Source organism: Xiphophorus couchianus, chromosome 13, assembly GCF_001444195.1.
Source record: "Xiphophorus couchianus chromosome 13, X_couchianus-1.0, whole genome shotgun sequence".
Taxonomy (NCBI): domain Eukaryota; kingdom Metazoa; phylum Chordata; class Actinopteri; order Cyprinodontiformes; family Poeciliidae; genus Xiphophorus; species Xiphophorus couchianus.
In genome coordinates this window covers 13,828,701-13,850,155 of record NC_040240.1, presented here as the reverse complement: position 1 = coordinate 13,850,155, position 21,455 = coordinate 13,828,701, and the positions used below count along the sequence as shown (strand labels likewise).

Here is a 21,455-nt window from a genome sequence, read left to right as displayed (position 1 = left end):
GACAGCAAGGATTCAGTGAGTTAACCTCTTCCTTTCCTGCTGCTTCCAGGAGCAACGTTCTGCTGATTATGTTGTTGAACAAACATGCACAATACAAGGAAGAGAAAAATTCCTGTGGGAATAAGCAGCTAGTGGAGTCATGTAGTGATTGTTTTATTGTAGAACTAGACGATGTGAAAAAAAAATAGATTTGATGCAAATAAAGTTTTTGTGTTGAGATTTTTGCAAATCTTTGACCTGCTTGTTCTGATTTTGTTTAAAGGGCAGTATTGTGTATTCTTAAGGCATATATCGCTAGAAAATAAAGTAATTATTACTTTTAGTTTTAAAATGTAAAACTTAAAAGAAATTCGACGCTATGAAACTTGTCTTTGTTCTCCTGTTTATGAAACTCCGCCTTCAACACATCATCACAATGCATTTCTGTTACGTCGTCTACAGCCGCGCTAAGGAGCGCTGGACTGAGAAGTAGTTCATCTGATGAACTCATCAGACTGGCAGCTCCATAAGGTGATGCTAATTGCTGCTGGCTAGTCTGAAGGAGGTGTGCACTGTGAAGCGGAAGCTCAGCTTGGAACTGGCGCTCAAAGGTGGGGCTTCGTGGAAATGGAAATGCACCGCTCTTTGTATGAGTTGGGGTTTATTTGTCCCTGAATGGCTGCCACAGGAGATTGAAGAATTTCTCAAACATGCATGAAAGAATCAAAGCAACACTCCAAGTACGTTGGGATGAGGGGATAGCATTATAACATAAGGCTCAAAAAATGCGATTTTACAAAGCAGACACATTTAAACTGCAATTTGTCTGTGAGAACATAAAAATGAAACTGTAGCCTAAAGTTTGCCAGGGAGACAAAGACAAAGACCAGGGCCTCTTCAGTAATGCTATTTGGACAAATTGGACTAAAATATAATTATTTGGACACCAGAACGTAGCATCTGTTTGGTATAAAGCAGTGGTGTCCAGGGGCCGGTATCCTGCATGTTTTAGTCCTTTCCCTGGTGGTGGTAACGACCTCCACAGCATATCAATGTTCTGCAGCCGCCTGCTAACGAGCCGTCATTTGAACCAGGTGAGTTGAACCAAGGAGCGAACTAAACACATAGGATACCAGGCCTCAAGGACCGAGGTTGGACACCTCTGGCATAAAGCTTAACATCCTAGAAATCCACCATGAAAGCCACAGTGTAGCAAAGGTGAGTGCTTATGAGCTAAAAGTAACCTGATTATTGTTTTGTTTTCTCAAAGCAAAACTAAAGTCATATGATTCTTAAGTGGTGAATTTTCTGGTGGAGCAGAGACTAAGTTGTTTTCCCTAATTTTATCTTTTGTCATAAGAGTTTTTATCTCTAAAACACATAAACATTAAGAAAGTTTGTACTAGTTTAAATATCGTAAAACTGGCTGATTAAAACTTTAAAGAGGGAAGAGATTTCTTTTAATAACTATATGTGACGCTTAACAAGATTTGCGTCATGTTCAAATTATGTTGTTGTCTAGTTAAGAATTTGACTTATTGCACATTTTTGCACATATTTCCAACCATTAAACAGCACAGTTGTGGTAACTGCCTTTGGCATTTAATCTAAACCACTTACCTTGGTCTTGCAGTCATCTTTCCAGTTTCTTGTGGTCCATTCTCTTGAAACGCTCTTGTTGTCGTACGTGTTAAAATGTTTCACCTCCTGTGTAAATCTAACTTATCATTTCATCACAAATGAACACGTACAGAAGTTGAGGTGTCGATCAGAGCAGAAATAAATCTACCTGAGGTGTCAGACTAATTTCTTCCTGCTGCACTCATCCTGACAGTGAGACAATGTAGCACCTCAAGTTATAGCTTTAAAAAAAAAAAGAAGAACTCAGTGGCAGTTTTCAAGAGAAGCTGAAGGCTTAAAACCGCCCGAGACGTCTCATCATGGACAGAGGGTTGAGAATCCGATTGCTTGTTGACACGTTCGTCCCTGTTGAGATCTGCGAGCAGTCAAAGGCGTCTTGTAAAGTGTGGTGTTACCTGTCAGGAGAAGAGCCTTGTTTCTGAAGATACAGACGCCATAATTCATCAGGCCAAGGCGGAAGTGCTTGAAGAATGGAGAAGTGACAAAGTGGATTCTTTTGAGAATAATGACGGCTGCCTTCGTTCTGAATGAATGGGGCGCCTTTTAGGATCTATCAAAGTCTTCCTCCTGGCCCACGGGTGCGAGGAGCCGCACATCACAGTTCTGTTAAACTATCTTTTTAAAAAATTGAGATGTTTACAGCGAGTCTCAAAAGTGTCCACACTTCGGTGAACATGCTGGGTTTCTGTGATATGGAATGAGTGTATCATTTTCAAAGTTTTTCTTATGTAAAATTGACATTTATTCTGTAAAATATTCCAGATTAGCTTCATGCTTTTATGACTTATTGCAAATAATCAACTGCTTTTAATATTTCGTTCAGATCGTCTTCTCTTTATAGATTCCCAACCTTTTTCCTCTGGAAGTTTACCAGAAGTGAAGACCAAGAGTCCATTTTTGCAGCAGCTGCTATTTTTGTGGTTATTAACATAAAACTATAATGTTTTTTGTTTAAATGGCGGCACTTTGCACTTTTGTGATGCGGGCTGATCAAGCTGGGTAGTGGCACGCATATGCTGTGTTGTGCAGCTGTGTTTTTGACTATTCTCTTTCAAGGGACACTTATGCTCAACGTGAAACACACATGCATATCTAAACGGGGTCTTCTGTCTCCCTTTCATTTTTGTCAGTCATCAGTTTTGTCCATCGAAACACAACAATTTTACTGATACCATCTTGTTGTTTCAAACCCCAAGAAATTGGAATTTATCATAAAAGACAAATCATCAGAAACACGATTGGAGACATTTAAAAGCTTGTCAGCTATTATATTTACCGTTTGACTCCTGCAATGCCTTGTAAGGCTGTTGAGAAGAATGTATGTTATACAGGATTGGAAATAATTTTACACCTTTTGTTGCCCTTTCTTTTGAGCGATGCCTGTATCATTTCCAATCAATTTTTTGGCTGAATAAAAGCAACTTTTATTTTAAATGTAGCTTGAGTGTGCGAAATTTTTGACTTGGATGTCTGGCAGCCTCAACAAAATGATTTATTTGTATATTTATTTATTTTTTGAATGGCCAGGTCAGATGCGAGTTCAGAAGTGAATCTTACAAGTTCGGTGGACACAAGATGTTGTTTTGACCTGGAACATTTAAATTACTTTTATTAGCCAGAGTGGGCAAATGATGATGAAATTGTATTAAATAAGTCTAACTATGCAACCAGATTATTTTTTATGCTTTCTTCTTGACGAGTAAGTTGATTTTTGTTCAGTTTTATTGTAAAGAATATATCATGTTATGCAATCCATGATGGTCTAATTAACTTGAAAGTCTTTTATTATCTTTATTTAAACCACAAAGACTTGTTTGCATCTTCTAAATGCCAGTATGAGTCTGTGAAGAGACTTCATGTCCTCAGTGTTTGGACATGTGCTATTTAGCACCTCAGAAAAAGGAAAAAGGTTACAGTCTCAGCGCTGTGGTTCCTCCCTCAAATTCCTCATTATTCTGAACTATTTCTGGGGTTTTTTCTTCTTTTTCCTAGTTGCCTGGTTTGAATGTCAAATGTCGTATTTATTTCATCCGGCGCTGGCTCGAGGAACTACTGTCATGTGGTTGGGATTCAGACTCTCGGACAGTGTGACGAGTCTCATTCACATTCTGTCCAAACCTGACATCATTTGCATGAGAATAAGCCCAAACTCTGCAAACGTGACACGTCCCAGACAGGGGATCACAACTTGGCTGTCATATTAGGCCGGTAAATTCAGGTGACATGGATCCTGTGTCCTCATCTGGGCCAACCTGACAGTGGTTCATGTTCCCCACTGTCTTTTTGTGCAGGGCTTTGTGAGTGAGCTGGAAGGGGGGGGTTGCTTTTAATCAGCATGACGAAACCTGCCACCCCCCTGCACACACATGCATGCAGGAGAGTGGGCATACGCTGAGGGGGCAGTGGGCTGGCCGTTATGCCATCATTAGTCCAAACCTACACGGCAAGCTTCTGACACATGTCGAAGGAGCTTCATTCGACCTACAGAAGGCGCATACGCATTATGCAAAGGCAGCAGTGTCTATGAGCAGCGCGACTGTCACTGCTTGAAGAACTGAGAGAGTAGGAGCAGGGGGACTGGGGGTAAGAGAGAGGGGAGGAACAGGAGCGAGACAAGCTGCAAATCAATAAGAGAAACAGAGGAAGTCATGATTACCTGAATAAATATATTAGTCTGTGAAGGAAGACGGAGAAAAACGAGTTCATTACGTTTTTTTTTTGTTCTTTTTTGCTCTACACTCAAATCGAGGGCTTTGATGTTCCGGTTTTCAGGAGACCACAGTGTTTCTTCTTCACCTGTGCCTTCTGGCATTTTAATGACTTACTCTGAGTTGGACTTGGTTCAGTTTAGACACTGTGGGGGAATGTGTCATTACTGATCAAGTTCTGCAGTGCTGTCATGGCAGTGTGGTGGACTACATCCTTCCTACCTGCTTAGACCACTAAAGGCCTCACAGTGTGTGAGTTATTTGAAGTTTGAGTTCTGGATTTTAGTCTTTGGTAGATCTACAAAGATAGATTGTACCGTCTAAATGTGGTCAGTTTCATAGTGTATACAGGTCTTCTTATACATGCCACTAGTTAATGCATGTTAATCACAGTGTTCATGTCATTCACTTTCTCGCTTTACCCTGCACTGTGTCATGTTTGGAGGATTTTCTTCTCATTTTGACTAAAAGGATTTTGAAGCTTGTTAAATAAGCTAAAAATAATTATAATTTTTAATCTTACATTTTTGCTAGTTTCATATACATATACAGTTTTTTAGTTTAAATATTCATACAGATATTTAAAATATCTTTCCGCTACCATCAATTTGTTTTAAAAAAAAGGGTAAACAGGATCCAGAACTCTGTAAATTTCAGTCTTTACCATCATTTTGAAATTTATATAAGAGGAACTAATAACTCACTTTGAGTCCAAAGTGATGGGTGAAGTCATTTTTGCAAGTTCAAGGAGGAAATCCTGCTTTCATTGCCCACGTCAATACGATGATGTAGCACCAGACACTGCCAGTCCTTTGTCACTTGGGCACTGCAATCTTTCTCTGTCAGTTGCCAGGAATAAGGACTGAGATTCAGTTTTTCCAATAAAGCTAAATGCACATGGTCCAGTAGCTTATGAATATGAATATACTTATAAATAGACAAGATGAGGAGGCGGATGAATGTTAGCCTGTCACTTTTGTCTTGCCTAACATCTCCACTGAGGATGAGCCATGTCCTGGATCTGTTAACACAACCGGCTCCCTGAAAAAGCCAGAAGAGGCTAACCCTCTTTGTGTCTTTTGCTACCCAGTTAAGGGCACCGCAGCACGATGTATTAGTGTTTTATTTTTTCCAGCCCCAAAATTAAGCCACTATCATTAGGATGAGTTTGACATCTCATTAATTAACAGTTATCCAACAATCATGATCACAGTAGGAGTGAGAGTGACAGAGGAATGACAGGAGGGCGGTGGAGGAGCCGTGAGACGGAGACAAGTGTGGACTTTGCGCAAAACTGCATTAATATGATGAGTTAGTTAAATGAGCCAAACACACCCAAACAGCTGTTTTCACAGAACGGGGCAACTGTATCCGAGTAGATCTAATCTGAGACCATTAGCAGTCAACTATAGAGATGTTTATCACGTTACATAAGGCCTAATGCTGCTAAAAGCACAGCACTGTTGGACAAATTAGTACAGTACATATGCATTCTTAGATTAAAAGATTTCCCATTTACAGTGCTGTGAATAAATATTTGCCCTTCGCAAATTTTCTCTGTTTTTGCTTTATTGCCACAATTACATTTTTCAGATCATCATAGATATTCCAATATCTGGCATAAGGATATGCAGATATGAAATGATAACAGAGAAAAAAAATATTCAAACCAACCTGGTCTGATGTGAAAAAGTAATTTTCCTCACACCTAGTCACTGATCGTGCCAGTCTTGGGTGCTGCAGCCAATATCAAGTTTTTATAATTGCTAATAAGTCTTTTTATCCTGTGGAGTGACTTATGTCCAATGTCATTTGCAGAATTGGATCCATCCATCCATTCATCAATCATAAATGTCACTTTGAGTATGAACAAATTGCTTAAGGTAAGGTCACTGCATGTCAAATAAGTTTGAGCACAAATAACACCTGAAGGGCTTTAAATGTATGCCCTGGGTTGGTTTTTTGGGGGGGCTAAGCCATGAACGTACTTTTAGAATAATTTTGGTAGGCAGGCCTCTCTAGTAAACCTTCATATCAGCTGTGTGTTTCTCCATCCAGGATATTGGTTTTCACTGTGGTTCTCTGGTGTTCCAAACCTTTAAAAATTCCTTTGACTTTGTGTTTCATCTGTTCTTGATTTTTGTTGCGGTTCAGGGCACAATGTGTTCCTTTGGACATTTTAAACCTCTATTAAATGTTAAAAAGGTTCTATCAAAGTGAATTCCTGATTCTACATGTCAAACAGTTGCTATTGTGGTGTAGCTATTGAAATTGAACACAGCTTTCCAAGGAAATTTGTTAATTTTTGATTTAATAAGAGGGCATATCTATTTTTAAATTTGTCTAGTATGTTTGTGTGGCTTTCCCCCCTCTCAGTATGTGAAATAATTTAAAGGTTAATTTTTGTGTTACTTTGTATGTAAAAATTTTTATTTGTTTAACCTTAAACATTTATCTCTAAAAAATAAACTAAAACAGAAGAGTGCTACTTCTTTTTCCTACTTCACTGATGTAATCATGTGAACATAATTGGGAACCTGTAACGGAATTTACTTCAAATGTGCATCCAACAAAAGTAGACTTAATCTTATTTTATCTCATGTTTATTCAAAAACAGAAATCTCCATGGTTAATTAATATGTACTAGTCACAATAACAGCCAAAAGACAAATAATACCATGTTAAAGTGGGCTTCAAGAAGCAGTCTGTAGTAAGACTACTTAAATAAGAGGAATGTTATTTTAGTTTCCACATCGGACCAAGCTAGTTTTTCAATCTTGTAAGGGAGGCAAAGTGTAATAGCCTTCTATCAGCCAGTTGATTGGCAGTGTACAGCAATGTGTGGGGAAGGGTCAATGCTGCATTACTCCATGCTCCATAAAGTCATAAATCACTCCGGCACTTTGCCTTGCTTCTTATTGAAATGACCTTAAACTGTAAGTATGATGGTATGATGGAAATATTTGATGGCTTTAAATCCAAGTGTTTAAAATACCATAACTGACTATAGCCTACAGTACTTGCTGCTGTCCTCGCAGTTAAAGATGAACATATTTTTAAGCTTGCATTTTAAATCCTAACTTCAGTTTAGCCCACTGTGCTAATGGAAAGGCCAGAGGTCTATTATTTAGTGATCGAAGATGGCCACCGTGTATGTATATTATGTTGGAAAAAGTAAATATTTAATCTTGGCTTTATTTGATGCTCAGTCTCATGAGATGTTTATCTAATAAACGTCATGAAATTATAATTCCATGTTTTAGCAAATGGATATTGGGCTTCACCACTATTAGTAAAAGTTTTTTCTTGAAAATGCATGTTTAAACTTGTTTGACCACTTCGAGTGCTAAAACTGGGAGTTTTTTGTGAATTTACCTGTTGTTGCGTGATTTGAAGCCTCTGTTTCAGGCTGTCTTTTAGGGAAACTACACGCACAGCTCTTGTCATACCTTTCTAACACACAATGCAAAGGCGCCGCACTGCTTTGTTTGTCAAGATCCCCACCAAACTCAGTTCTCCAGCTCCCAGTTTAACTCCCACACTGTCACTATCCGGCTCGCCTCTCCACAGCCGTGGGAGTATTAACGCATGACATCTACAATGGCCCTAACACAACACGCCGAGATTGAGTTCCTCATGCTGCCTTGTGCGCGTCACTTCTTACCTTCACTCCGAGTTAAGCCAACACCGCGGCTGGGAAAGAGATGTGACAAAACCAGGGGGAAGGGAAGTGGGAAAATAAGGCAGAGCCAAAGCCGATCTGCCACTCAGCTGCGGGCGTTTTGACAATCATAGGCTGTCATCACTTTCTGATCAGACCTGTCAGCAAGAAATGCGGCGACACGACAGCACTGCTGCGGAAGGAACATCCGCCTGCCCACCTCTCCCTTTCCCATCCCCACCAGCCCTCCTTACTGCACACAGATATTCAGAGTTGTGTTATTTATGTACACACATATCACAAAGAGACATGCAAACACATCAGATATGTCAGAAAGGGGGAATAAAACAGGTTTGGTAGCATGCTATAGAGTCAATTAGCTGCGCTCTACCGAGACGGGGACAGTCCAAAAAAAGGCAGCATGCAGTGAATTCTTAGACTGACGGATGAGGAAGTTCGAGTACTTCAGAAAAACCTGGATGAATCGTTTTAAGTCTGACTGAAAGTATAAGTAAGATTCTGGTCAAACTATGGCTCTCGTCCCCTCACCCCCAAAAAATTATAGATTAAGACAAACAAAATCAAAGGCACAGCGTCTGTTTTAAAAAAAAAAAAGAAAGAAAAAATTAAATAAAAACTATGGCAACCGAGAAACAAAATGGAGCCAAAACTGTGAGTCCCATTCAACAGATCCAATTATTATTCTTTGTCCAAACAGAGAAAAACAAGAAACAGAGAGATGAAATAACATCTGTCATGTCATCTGAGCCTGACTGCCAGTCAGAGGAGCCAAGCTGCCATCTGCGGGAGTGATGGAAATAGAAGGGGATCTTAAAAGCATTTTTTGTTTGAATTATTTAAAGACACAAAGTGGTGGGAGGATAGCTTCTCACTTGCTTCCACAATTTTGAGGAAAGTCAGTCAGTTTATCTTTCCATTGTAGTTGGATATCATTTTAATCTGAGATAGTTTGAACAAATGCAGCCCCATGGGGTGGAGTCGTCTACGGTAAACTACATCATCTTTTCATAAGATGACAGTCTGATTGTGTTTTTTTGTCAAAACAAATTTTCAAAAGCACCACTAGAGTAAAAACACATGACTGATACTCATCTAACTCTGTTAGCTCATCCATCCAACCAGCCATCTCTATTTCACAGCCTGGGGGATCCCAAGGTGTCCTCCAAAGTGAAAGTATCTATGAAGCTTCAAATTAAGTTCTCCTGATCAGATGCTTGAAGCATCTAAATTGTGACTCTACTCTAAATCCTCTATTGATCTTCACTCTAAGGTTGAGTCCCGTCACCCCAATGGATAAAATTTGTTTCACCATTTTTCATCTGGGATCTTTCTGTCTTGATCCATATCTGATGATTGCAAGTGAGGATTGGGAAATGGAAGAACCATCTTCAGTTTTTACCACAGCAATGCTCACATTACCACACTCGAGGTTTCAATCTGGAAATGCATTTCTCGTTCCTTCCTACCCCCACTGACGAACAATACACCAAGAAACTTCAACTTGAGGAAGAGATTGATCCCCAGTTGTGAGTGTAATTCATGCACACCGTGGGTCTTGGCATGAAGAAAAGCAATGGATGCATATTATCCACAGTAGGTAAGGGTAAGACCTTGGATTTCTCAAAGTAGGCACCCTAATTTCTAATTCTATGCAATGAGATCCTTGTCACAAATGCTACAGCATGTCAGTGACAATGAGATTAAACCTAATATTCCTGAAAAACAACCCCGGCTCTCCACAGTCCATCAGCAAGCCCCATAAAATTCCTCAAGGATTATGGCTGTAAACCTTCTCCTGGTCCACAAAAGTGCTGGTGGAGTGGACTACCGAACTCTCAGAACCCCCTCAGCACTTCAGTGAGGATAAAGATTCAGTCCAATTTTTCTCAGCAAAGATAAAAGCCACACCTTTGGATCCTGGATCCAAAATATAATAATTGGTCAGAGCCAAATGTCCTACACCCTAAAGCAAGTATTCTTTAATAGTTGAAGGATGGTCCTTGGTCACCCTTTCCAAAGATAAGGTGTGTCCAAGATCTCCAGTGTAACTTTGTAGAGTCATGTCTACCACAATATCTCCGCAAAGTCAAGAGCTTTCTTCATCTTGGGATGAATCTCATCCACCCCTTGATCCCCGTCAGTACGGAGGCTTTTTAAAAATTTCAGCAAATTTTCCCATGGTAATAGACTTAACTTCACTTGAGTTCTCAGATTCTGCCTACCTTGGACATGATGATGGGGTTGAGGAGATCTTCAAAGTGCTCATTACAATTGTTGGCAACATTGTCTGGGTTTGCAGATCCCTCCAACACAGTTTGGGATGGTTCCTGTTTATTGTAAAGCAGTTTGGTCAGCTGATGTAGTTGTAATGCACTATATAAATAAACTTTAACTTTATTCAACTTGACTGTTTTCCCAAATAATTCCAGGAACTATTTGGGATTGACTGATTGGCTTTCTGGTTTATAAAAGTTTTCTTTGTTTTTTCAATGATCACAATCACTTTTTGATCATCGTTAATTTAGTAAATTGTTGATCAAAAGTATAATTTGGCAAAGACAAAAGCACTAATTATAATATTCTTTCACTGTTAAACCTCCAGCTCTGTAAACGGTGTTTGTATTCGTCAGTTTTGCGGTGCATATCAATTTAACGGACAAAGCGTCTGCCAAAACTAAGTGGTGTTTTCTTCAAAGATGTGATGACTCAAAGGGCGTCTGTGTCCAACAGTTCTGTTCAATAACTGCACGTCTGTCACTGCTGCGGATTACGTATGAGACAGCTGGACCGACAGCTGTCAGTTTCAACCCTGTGATGTTAAAAAATATCTGAAATCAAATTAATTTGATCACTTTTGAAACTCTGTGCCTCTGCACTGTGACTTTCTATGCAACTGTGTCATAATCTGTTGAGTTAGAATTTTATCATTCTAAGCTGAAGTGTAAGGATGATGTTAAAACTGAACTTTCAGGATAATATAAACTTGGACCAAATATGAGCCAAAATTATTTGTACTTGCACAATAAAATGTCTGAGGGGAATAAAGTTTGTTAGCCTCCCACATGGATATGATTCTGTTCTTGCAGATTGGTCTTGACCCATATTCTGGGCAGAGCTCTGTTATGTTGTGTTGTCAGAAAAATATTGTGCAAATGATCAGAAATTTGAAGTGGCTGTGATTTCTACCATGCCAAATGCTGGAATAGGAAGAACCTATGAGGAGTACAAATTAAATGTCCAACCACAAATAGCGTTGTTCTTTGCACCTGAAGGGACAAGCCTGTGTTTTGCAGTCTATTTTAGACCCTTTTTGCATGACTAGCTTGTTTAAGAATTAGATAGATATTTAAGTTTCTCTTATCGATTGAAATTACATAACTTTGACTCAGGCTAATCAGGGAAAAGTTACCCTAATAAAATGAATGCATATTAATATACTACTGTTAGAGGTTAATTTTCCAACAGTTTGTTTCATAAGTGTAGAGTGTCATTGATTTACACACCTGTTTGTATCTGAACACAAAGCACTGCGTGTCTAGGTAATATAGTTCTATGCGGAAGCAGCTTTCATCGAGCAGATACTCATTTGTTTGTCTTCCTCATCAAGCTGCTAGTCACCAGAGCAGAGGCAGGAGTGGATGGTCACATTGTGTCACAGGTAAAGCAATGTTAACAAACCTCCCTCTAGTTTCTGTCACCCTCTGAAGCAACCACCTTCTGAAACATGAGCAACCTAAGAGGGAAAAAAAACAAAAACAAAAAAACAGAACAGCGATACAACTTGCTGCTATGATCTAAATCAGAGACTCACAAGCTTTTGTCTCGTTCTTTTGTTTGTTTTTGTTCCTGGCGCTAACAGCAAAACAAACAAGCAATCACAGCTCCCACAACCTCGCGGCTGACTGTTAGCCTTCATTCCGTTCCTTCTTCATTCCTCTTCCTCCCACTCAGACGTCTCTCTGACACGCATCAGGCCTCGCGCTGTTTGATGATCCCCGAGTTAAGTGCTCGGCGGCAGCTGAGGACGTTTTGTTTGCGGCGTCTCGCTGTGTCAAGGTGCTCGCGGATATTAAGTGTTTGCTACGCGGAGACTAATTAAAAAAATAAGAAGAAAAAAAAAAAAGGTGCATTTCAAAAAGCGGTAAATGAATATGCAAATATTGTGAGTCTGTGCCTCCTCTTCTGAAGTGGTGATAACAATGTGGCTCTAAGCTCTTCTCTTAACTGTAATTTTCTTGATCCACCGTGACAAACAAACAGAAACGATAATCCTATTATTTATTTTTTTTTTAAATGGCACAGTTTTGTTTTCTCAAGGCAGCTGACGAGAGCGAGCTTGTTTTTATGTTCTGTTTTCTTCACCACCACTGACACAACTTGAAATCAATTTCATCCCTTTCTGTTTCAGTATATATATGTTTTTTTGTTGTTGTTGTTGTTGTTTAAAGAGAGAGAAATTCACTCTTTGTCTTCATTCTGTGATGTGTGCACTTGCACCGGACAAATAAGGGGAGCACAGTGTTCTCCTTCAGGGCAGAATTTCCTCTAAGTAGCTTAGCATCACAGTAGGTTGTTATTTGTTGCCATTTTTCTTTCTTGTTCTGACAAAGATATGCCCATTTGTTTTGGAAGGCTTTTGCTAACCTTGACATTTAAAGTATTTTGTTCATCTTTCTTTTTTTTTAAAATAAATAAATAAATAAAGCATGTAAATATCTTAGAGAAATTGTTTCGGGGGATTTATTCACACACTGCACTTTGCTTTATTGGAATCATGCATAGCAAGGATTCTGTTTAGAGCAGACAAGAAAGTCAAAGCGAATATAACTCAGGCTGTGTAACACTTTGCAGTCAGGAGTATGTAACATGCATCAGCAGCTTGGTAATATGTATTGCTTTTGAACATGTCTTGGCGGTAAAGGTTCTGCTAATGCAGGACAACTGCACTGTGTGAGAAGCCGGTTCTGCTTGCTCCCTTTAGGGGTCGCCACAGCAGATCATCTGGCCTCATCTCAGCCTGTCTCTAGTATCCTCCTCTAAACACATTCATCCATGAACCTTCTGTTGTTTCTTTTCCTCCGTATGGACTGCTCAATATTTAACATCCTGTGTCCAATATGTACACTATCTTTCCTCTGCACATGTACAAACCACCTCGCCTCTCCCAACTGCGTGGAGCCTCAACTATCTCATAAAAATACACATTTATTATCATTTCATAGAAGATTTGCATGAAAACCATCTCCAGGTCAGACTACTTTTTTATGCCAAATTCTTTATAAATTACATTTGTCATTTGTTTAGAGATAATTTGTCACTAGCAAATTAACTCTAAACAGGAGGGATATTTATAGGAAGGAAAATTCAGAACTAATCCATCATTGCTCCATGTTGTCTATACCTGCTTACTGTTGTAGGATCCCCTGGAGCGCTGGTGTCCGTCTCCACCAGTCATTGACCAAGAGTTGGGGTCCCAGTCCATCACAGGACAACAGAGTGCACAAAAAACACAAAAGTGCTACCAATTGCTTCACTGCGGATCTAAGCTCTAATATTATACACACAAGTAATCCTAAACACATAGATAGCGCCCGTAGTGTCTTTATTGAAAGGCTCCAACCAAGACAGAGACATTGTTAACAAAGAAGCACCAGGTCAGAGGCACTTACAGAAAAGAAACACAAGTCAGATCCATAAAGATAGAGTTAATCTTTTTTTTATTAACCTCTTAACATGCATCGCAATGCCCACATGACGTTTATCGGGCGTATTTTCCAGGGCTAAGGGTTAAAACACAAATGCTAACAATTGTCACTGTTAGAAAATTAATTTAAGTTCATTTACTAGGAATTAAAATAAACCTATCAGTCACTATCCTGGAATGTTTGGGTTTCGGTTATAGTTTGTCTTTGTACTTTTTTCATTTCCTTGTTTATAGCCAGATAGGTCTTGTTATATTCTATTCAGTTCATTGTATTTATTATTGTTAAAAAGCTGCTGTACATAAGTGTATTTATTTTCTTAGTTTATTCTTGTGTTCTGCTCCTGTTACATTTGACCGTATTTTCTTAGATTATTTCCAGGCATTCCTCTTTTGATTTCAGTTTTTGGTTCAGCACTTCCTCTGTGCTAATTAGTCTTCCCTCCTCAGTTCCCCTGCTTTCCTCCAGCCACAGCTGTACCACATTTCCCCTGATTAGCTGATATGGTTCTTTGTCTCTCTCCGCCCTGCGTCTTTATGTAAGCTCCTTGTTTTTCATTGTTGTTCACTGGTCCTTGTGTTGCCCTGCTGATGTTTCTGAACCCGTTTTTCTTTGTTTTTTCCCTTTTAGTTCTTTGAGTCATTCTTCTCACTTTTACTTTAGACTGTCTCTGCACTTGGGTCTTATATACACCTAATTATGACAACAATTTTGTTTACGTAAGGAGTTAAAAAAAAAAAAAAAACAGAACCAGAGTAAGTTCTTCCGATCAGACTTCACCTGGTTGAACATGCCAGGAAACGTTATAGACCCTGAGCAAATACAGCAGCATTCTGCAAAATTACACATTAAAATTTAGAAAAGTTCTGGGAATGCTTTGAAACAGCCAGTCTTTCTGTAGGAAAGTATAGATCTGATAGGATTCTGACAGTCACCTTTGGACCTGCTGGGTTTGTACAAATGGCTATTCGTGTTTGGATTCGTGTCAGATGCGTGCGGATGCTCTGACATATGACACCACATCCAGAGGTCAGTCTCCATGTCTGTTCTGACAGCTGCTGATATTCAGGACAGTTGTAGTTCGTAGCATCCAAATGGTTTTCTGTCTGGGTTAAAGGAGCAAGGATGAGTAGCGAGTGTCTTTTAAGATTTTCGAGTAACAAAGCAGTGTAAAGTTGTGCATTATTTTACTAATTTAAATCAAAACTTGGACGGAGATTTAATTTTATGGCTGTGTTAAAAGTTGCAGCAGGTTTGACAGCTTCTTCAGGTATTAACTTTTTGTACTTAAAAAAAATGCATTAAGCTCAAATTTAAGAGCTAAAAGTGCAAAATATGCAGAATGACACATTGAAGAAACAATTTTGGCACGGCTGCCAATTTACTCTGACGACAACCTATGACACATTCATTTCCCTAACTAATACCTGAACTAAATGCCTTACTCCTCTTGAACCTCAAAGGCTTATAAAGTGCAAGCATTATTATATTATTTCCCATACTGTGTTCTGTAATCAGTAAATGGCGGTGTTTAAGAAAACGAATCAAATTGAGTGCTTATGATCACAATGTAGGAGTTTTTTTTTTTTTTAAAAGAGAGAAGAAACCTCCTGTTGAAATGAAGAAAAGTCAACATGTAATTATTGTGGAAGTGTTTGTTTGAATCTTAGTCGACAGAAGTATTTAAGAGTCTGAGCCAAATCCTTATGCAGTCTCCCTTGAACCCGACAGAAGACACCGAGACCCCTTTAATCTTGGCGGTAATGCACTGACAAGCCCCTCTGACGCACCTTTCATTTGAAATGTTTTAATGTCTCTTCACATTCTGCTCTTGTCGTCCTTCTTTTTTTCCTCTCTCTCTCTGTGGCTTCTTCCCTCTCTTCCACCTTCTCTTTGGAGGTAGGCGTTGTCAAGCGTATTACCGGGGCGGGGGGGAGAAGGTGCTTGAACTAACTTCTGGGGAACATCAGTCCAACTTTAATCAGAATTTCTTCAGCTTTATGGAGAGGTTCATTTATTAAAGTGATGGCATTTGCAGAAAACTGCTTTAACACCTTGAATTCCCAGAGGACAGCAGAGCGAGTCACTCCAAGTTTTCCTCTATTAGAAGCGTTCAGCATGGTTGCAGTATAAGAAAAGCAGCTTCCTCATGACTTACTGCGAGCCAAACAGAAAGAGATGCAAGAAATACCTCTGCTGTATTTTAGTATCTTGATTTTGGTTTACGTATAGCAAAAATAGCCAATAATTTATTGCATCGTGACTTTTTGCATATGTGCACATAGATCTTTATGACTATTCTAGTTTTATTCAGTAAAGATTTAAAGCAGATTCTATTCCCCTGTTGATGCTGTATAATGATATTAGACTTTATCAACTGTGATCCTTAATCTCCTGCATTTGTTAATTGGGCCTTCTTAACTGTCTGATGTTTCAGACTCCTGTAAGAGGATTGAAATGCTTCACAAACTGCACGTTTGAGACTGATTTGTCTCAAACTAGATGGGAGAGAGATTTTTGAGGTTTGTTTGGGAGGTATGAGACGAGATGGCATCAAGACTGCTCAGCTCCCTACTGTGTCCACCGCGGGGGTCCGCCGCTTACCATATGGACAGGGATTTAGATGTTTTACTGAGATATTTTTGGATTCCTTGTTTAATCTAAAGTTCATCACTGTTTCTGTTTCTACATGAAAGAGAACTCTAACCTGCAAGATGGGCAGAAACAGACCAGTGGACCAAGAAAAGTGGAAACTGCAAACCTGCCTTCTATTAACACTAATTTATCTATAAAAGCTGTATTTTTTTTTTTCATTCCGAGGCATTAGATTTGCACGTATATTTGGAGCTGCATTTTAATTTTCAAGTAGAGAATGACATGAACGCTTAGATGCAAACCCACCAAGCCACCACCAGCAGACTGGTCACTTAAAGAGAACATGAGTATCTGGAGGAGCTGCTTAAATTTGTAGCTCAGGTAGGAGTTTGTCATCTATAAACTTCTCTAAATGCCACTAGTGGCAAAAAGAACAGTATTGTTGAAAGAAGTCATGTTTGCAGTTCGCCTCATGCCATGTTGGCTGCATAGCCAGTATAAATAGTTTGGATGGTGTGACCGATGAAACCATAGTAGAACTTCTTGGCATGCATGCAAACACTACTTATGGAGTGAATCTGCACTATATATGACTGTTACACCACATCTTTTTGTCATCAGGGGAAACTGATTTGCTAAGAGGGAGGAAATTTACCTTCAAGGAGGGCAATGATCCCAAGACCCCAAAGTCATGTTTTTGGGTCAAACATCTCACTGAGTTTGAGCAATTTTGGGATAAATAAATCTGTAGACGTTCAAAGTCTGTAAAGACTCGAAGCTGGAACTGCAGATCCTAAAACTCAAACAGTGTAACTTAAGCTAAGAATCCTCCGTCTGAAACTTTAGGCATTCATTGTTGAAAGAAATCACACTTTTCAGTAGCAGTTTATTGCTAAAAACCTGAAAAATTAATGATGTGGGGAAAAGTGCAGTTTAAAAGCATGCGAGTTTACCAAATTAAATATTTTTAGGGTTCATTGGTGGAACTCCATCACATACTTGAAGTTGTAAGAGTTAATGTGAAAATAGAGCATGTTTTGTGGTCCCAAGGAGAGCATCAAAATATTTAATCCTTTATTTGTGCAGAAATTATTTTTTGAGACTCATTGTCTCATTTACAACAGTCCTGTCAGATAAATCACAAAAAATGACATAAAAACAATAATACAATCTACTTAACACTTATAACATTCAATAGAAATAACTGTAAGCAAAGCAGCTTTTAGTTCATTCTCAATGACCAGCCTGTTTTCTTCTGTTTTCTGTGTTTTATCTTAAGGTAGGACACTGCTGAGAAGCCACACTCACTCACAGAGATGTGTGGAGCTGAATGGGAAAGTAGCAAGGAAAGGATACCGGCACATCACAGTGAATCACAAGAAGTACGAGAGGCTAACCTCCGAAAATCTCAACATCTGGTCACATGATGCATTCTGAAGGTATTGTTCACACAGTTGTCATTTCTTAGTTTCTCATTGAATCAGAATCACATAGTCAGCGTTTTACCTGCCTTTCATGAAACTCATCATAAGCAAACATTGTGTCTTTTGTCTTTGGTGTGAATCAAGGAGCGTAACTCTGCACTCCAAGGCATTATCATTACCGAGTATAAATAGATGTGAATCCATAGTGTTTGTCTTGGCATTCTGTGTTCTTACCGAAGACCAGAACCCACTTTTATGTAAGAACCCACCAACTGAGAGAGACTGGAGTAGAGTATAATGATTTTCCTATTAGAATTTCTTTATTACTCATCTTCAAGTTAATGAAACATTTTTCTCATGCCTAAAGTTTCACATTGTGGTCTAGTTTTGTCATTAAAAATAATTTAAGAAGTAGATGCATCTTATTCTGGAAATGTTTTAATTTATTAACGATAAAGATTCTTCAAACTGAAACCCACAGAAGCAAATAAAAGCTTTGGAGGAAATGGTGCAGCACAAATTGAGTAATTGACAAAAACAGAAGCTGAAGACTTGCTGATTAGAACATAACCACTTTATTTGTAATACAAAAAGTTTACTGGCCATTTTAATCCCCAAGCTCTGGTCTCTTTGTTATCAGACTCACTCATATATACCCTATTAATATATTTCACTTCAAAGTCTTTCCTTTTTTTCTGTGACATTCACACTCCTCCAGGGTCAAACAACATCTCAGAGCCTCCGTATCAATTATTAAATATTTTAAGAAGCATCCCACCTCCACCTCTGTCAACCCCCCAAGAGAACGATGCCGTTATCATTTTTGTCAGAGTCAGTTTCCATCTGCATTCGTCATCCCCCCGCACACATTTACGAGTTATCAATCGCTGTGTCAGGATGCAAAATAACTGATGTTCTTCGGGGCGGGATTGGATGGGACTATCTTTGGCTTTCAATCAATGCATATTCTCTCTCTTCCTCTCTCCTGTTCCACCACTCCCTCATAAATCTCAGAGCATTGTGGGGCTGTAATGTATTTGTGGGGGTGGGGAGGAGTGCCATGGGTGGGTGCAGACGGGGTGGAGGGTGCGGGGAGGTCTGGATGACAGAAGCAGTAGTTATATTATCAAACATTACACCTTAGGGCGAACACGGTATCAAGGGCTTTCAGACTGTGCTAGCTTGGCTCAATGGCAAAGGAGGAGGCCCAGCTACAGCACGCAAGACAAGAAGGGATTACTTTTTGTCGTCCATAAATCAACTCTGCAGCTAAACAAATCTTTCTGACTGGATGGCAGAGTAAATACACAGGGAACAGGGATGTAATGTATGCCTGATGCATCTGGTTGTGGCTGCCTGGCTTCTTGCAGGAAGTGTGAAGAGTCGCTCTGCCAGCAGTTAGAAGTTTGTTAATGTAGACTTTCCTGCTCCTATATCCTTCTCCATCTTGTTGCGCATGATTGTGATGGGTCAGCCGTCTGTACAGTTGTGAAATATTGTCTGTAGAGGTGTGTGTTGTCTGTTCTGCTGGGAAATTGGGGAAGAAATGTATTTAATATTAATATAGACATAATAAAGGTTTCTGTGGAGGAGCTTTTTAAAGGGGGGGTTCAGGTTATAACTCTAAGGCACAGCATTTATGGCTGCTTAGAGCTTTGATTCTTGTGATTATCTCTAGATATCTGTAGTTTTTTTTAAATACTTATTTTGACATCTGCTTCATATTCCCAATCTGTTCATTTGTGTCCATTTTTCAGTTGCTTTCCTCTTGCTTCATAATGAGGGGAGTAACTATGATTTTTGTCAAATTAAACCTGCCTTCTGAAGTACTATCCAGTTTGACTTTGTCTAGTGAAGTTTGATTTAAGCCATTTTAATGAACCCCGGTTTTCATCTCGATATTCTGTTTCTATGTTTGAGATTCCTATTTTGGCGTAAGAAGGGAAATAGTTCCTGCACTGCAGGTTGTGGGGACAGAGTCAACTAATAAAGAGAGACCGTTAGATTGGCTGAAAACAGATTTTACCATTGTAATTAAAGTTTTTGTGGCTGTATTTTGGTTAGCAGATCAAATAAAGTAACAGTGAAAGACAAGATACAAATAATTTACTTTTGATTAAGTTATTTTTGAATGCTTTCATTGTTGTAATTTAAATTTTATGTACTAATTTACTTGATACAGTTTTAGGCAAATTTTTTGTCACTACTTCTTACACTGAAAAAAGTCATCAGTAGTCGTCAAGTAAGATATTGTATCTCATTCAAAGTTAAACCATAAAATCAGGTAAGAGGAAAAAAATATCTGTGTTAGATTGAGAATTGTTTTTCTCAATCTCAAAACTTTTCCTTTCAGTTTTTTTTCTTCAAATTCTTTTCTCTGATAAACAGGAGAGCAAGACTTTTAAAAATCTTCCATAGCAGGATGGCAGATGTTGTAAAGTTGGAAAAGGTACAGAATAAGGACATTACCAGTTGCAAATGCGCTGCAGTGCAACACATGGGGCTCCTTAATATTTGAGCAGGAGGAGAGGTAAGATAATGAGAAGCAAACCCAGGTCTTCACATAGGCAATTTAAGTTCAAATCAGACCTGAGGGACACGAAGAAAGCCCTAGTGACATGTAGCCTGCTCAGAGTAAATCACCTCTTACATTGTGTCTGCACTCACCTGATAAGTTGTTAGGCTTTTACATTTCCTCGCGAAGAGGATTTTGTCACTCTAGTTGAGGACCCCACCAGGGACTCGAGACCTTTAATGACTATTTGGACTAGCAGCGCAGACAATCATGGATCCCTGCGGAAAACAATAATTGACTAAGAAGATGCACATCTGCCTTTAAAACTGTGGCAAAGCATATTCCTGTTAAAAATGAGCTCTGCAGGCCTCATATTGCCTGTTTATAGCACAATTTAACAGCAAATGCTTCCTAAACAAATAGATGGCTCCTGTTTCATGGCATAGAAATGAAAAAAGTGGTTTGAGAAATTCTTAAGAGATGCTAATTTTTTCTAACTTGTTGGAATTTGACAATCAAAACAGTTTGGGCTGAGTAAGGGTAAGGAAATGTAAAGTCATGGTTGAACATACACACTTCTATGACATTAATGTCGTGTTAATTTTGGGTTTTCGGTGTTTTGCTTGAAAAGTTCTTCTTATATGGTGGAATAATTAGTCAAACTGCAATATTGATAAATTTGGAGTGACCATAACTTAGAATTTGTTGCAGATTTTCTCTAATCTGCATCTGTCAAAATGATTGCTCCTGGCTCAACTATGTACTCAAGCCCATAATATCTGGTGAAACGTTTCTTAGTAAGTTCATACTTGGCCTCATGTTTTTTGCAGCCATCAAAACACTCCTACAGTAAATCTAACTGGGTGCCACTCTTCTTGGCAAAACTGTTCATTCAAGTTAATTTTGTTTCCTGGCATAGATCTAGTTTTTCAGCATAAAGTCTAAATTTTCCACAGCATTGAGCTCAAGGTCATTCAATTGCATTAATATCAGTCTGCTTCATTCATTTCATATCAAACCAGGTTTTAGTGGTTTGAGGACATTGTCCTGCTAAGGCACCAGTTTCTATCTACTTTTTAAATGATTAAACGCTTCATGTAGACTCCTACAAAGATTGCTCTTATCATTGCAGCAAAATGGGCATTGCCATTGTATTTGGATAACACTATTCATGCACAAAATCATTCAAAATAACAGAATAGAGGCAAA

General features: G+C 38.9%; 1 long non-coding RNA gene across 1 annotated transcript in view; it reads left to right on the top strand.

The window, feature by feature from the left end:
- The first annotated feature begins 984 nt into the window (after positions 1 to 984).
- The window catches only part of LOC114156455 (uncharacterized), a 36,440-nt gene continuing 15,969 nt past the window's right edge, over positions 985 to 21,455 (top strand). Inside the window, exons 1-2 of the long non-coding RNA XR_003597943.1 lie at positions 985 to 1,197; positions 17,587 to 17,746. This is a non-coding gene — a long non-coding RNA (uncharacterized LOC114156455). The remainder of the gene's footprint in view (positions 1,198 to 17,586; positions 17,747 to 21,455) is intronic.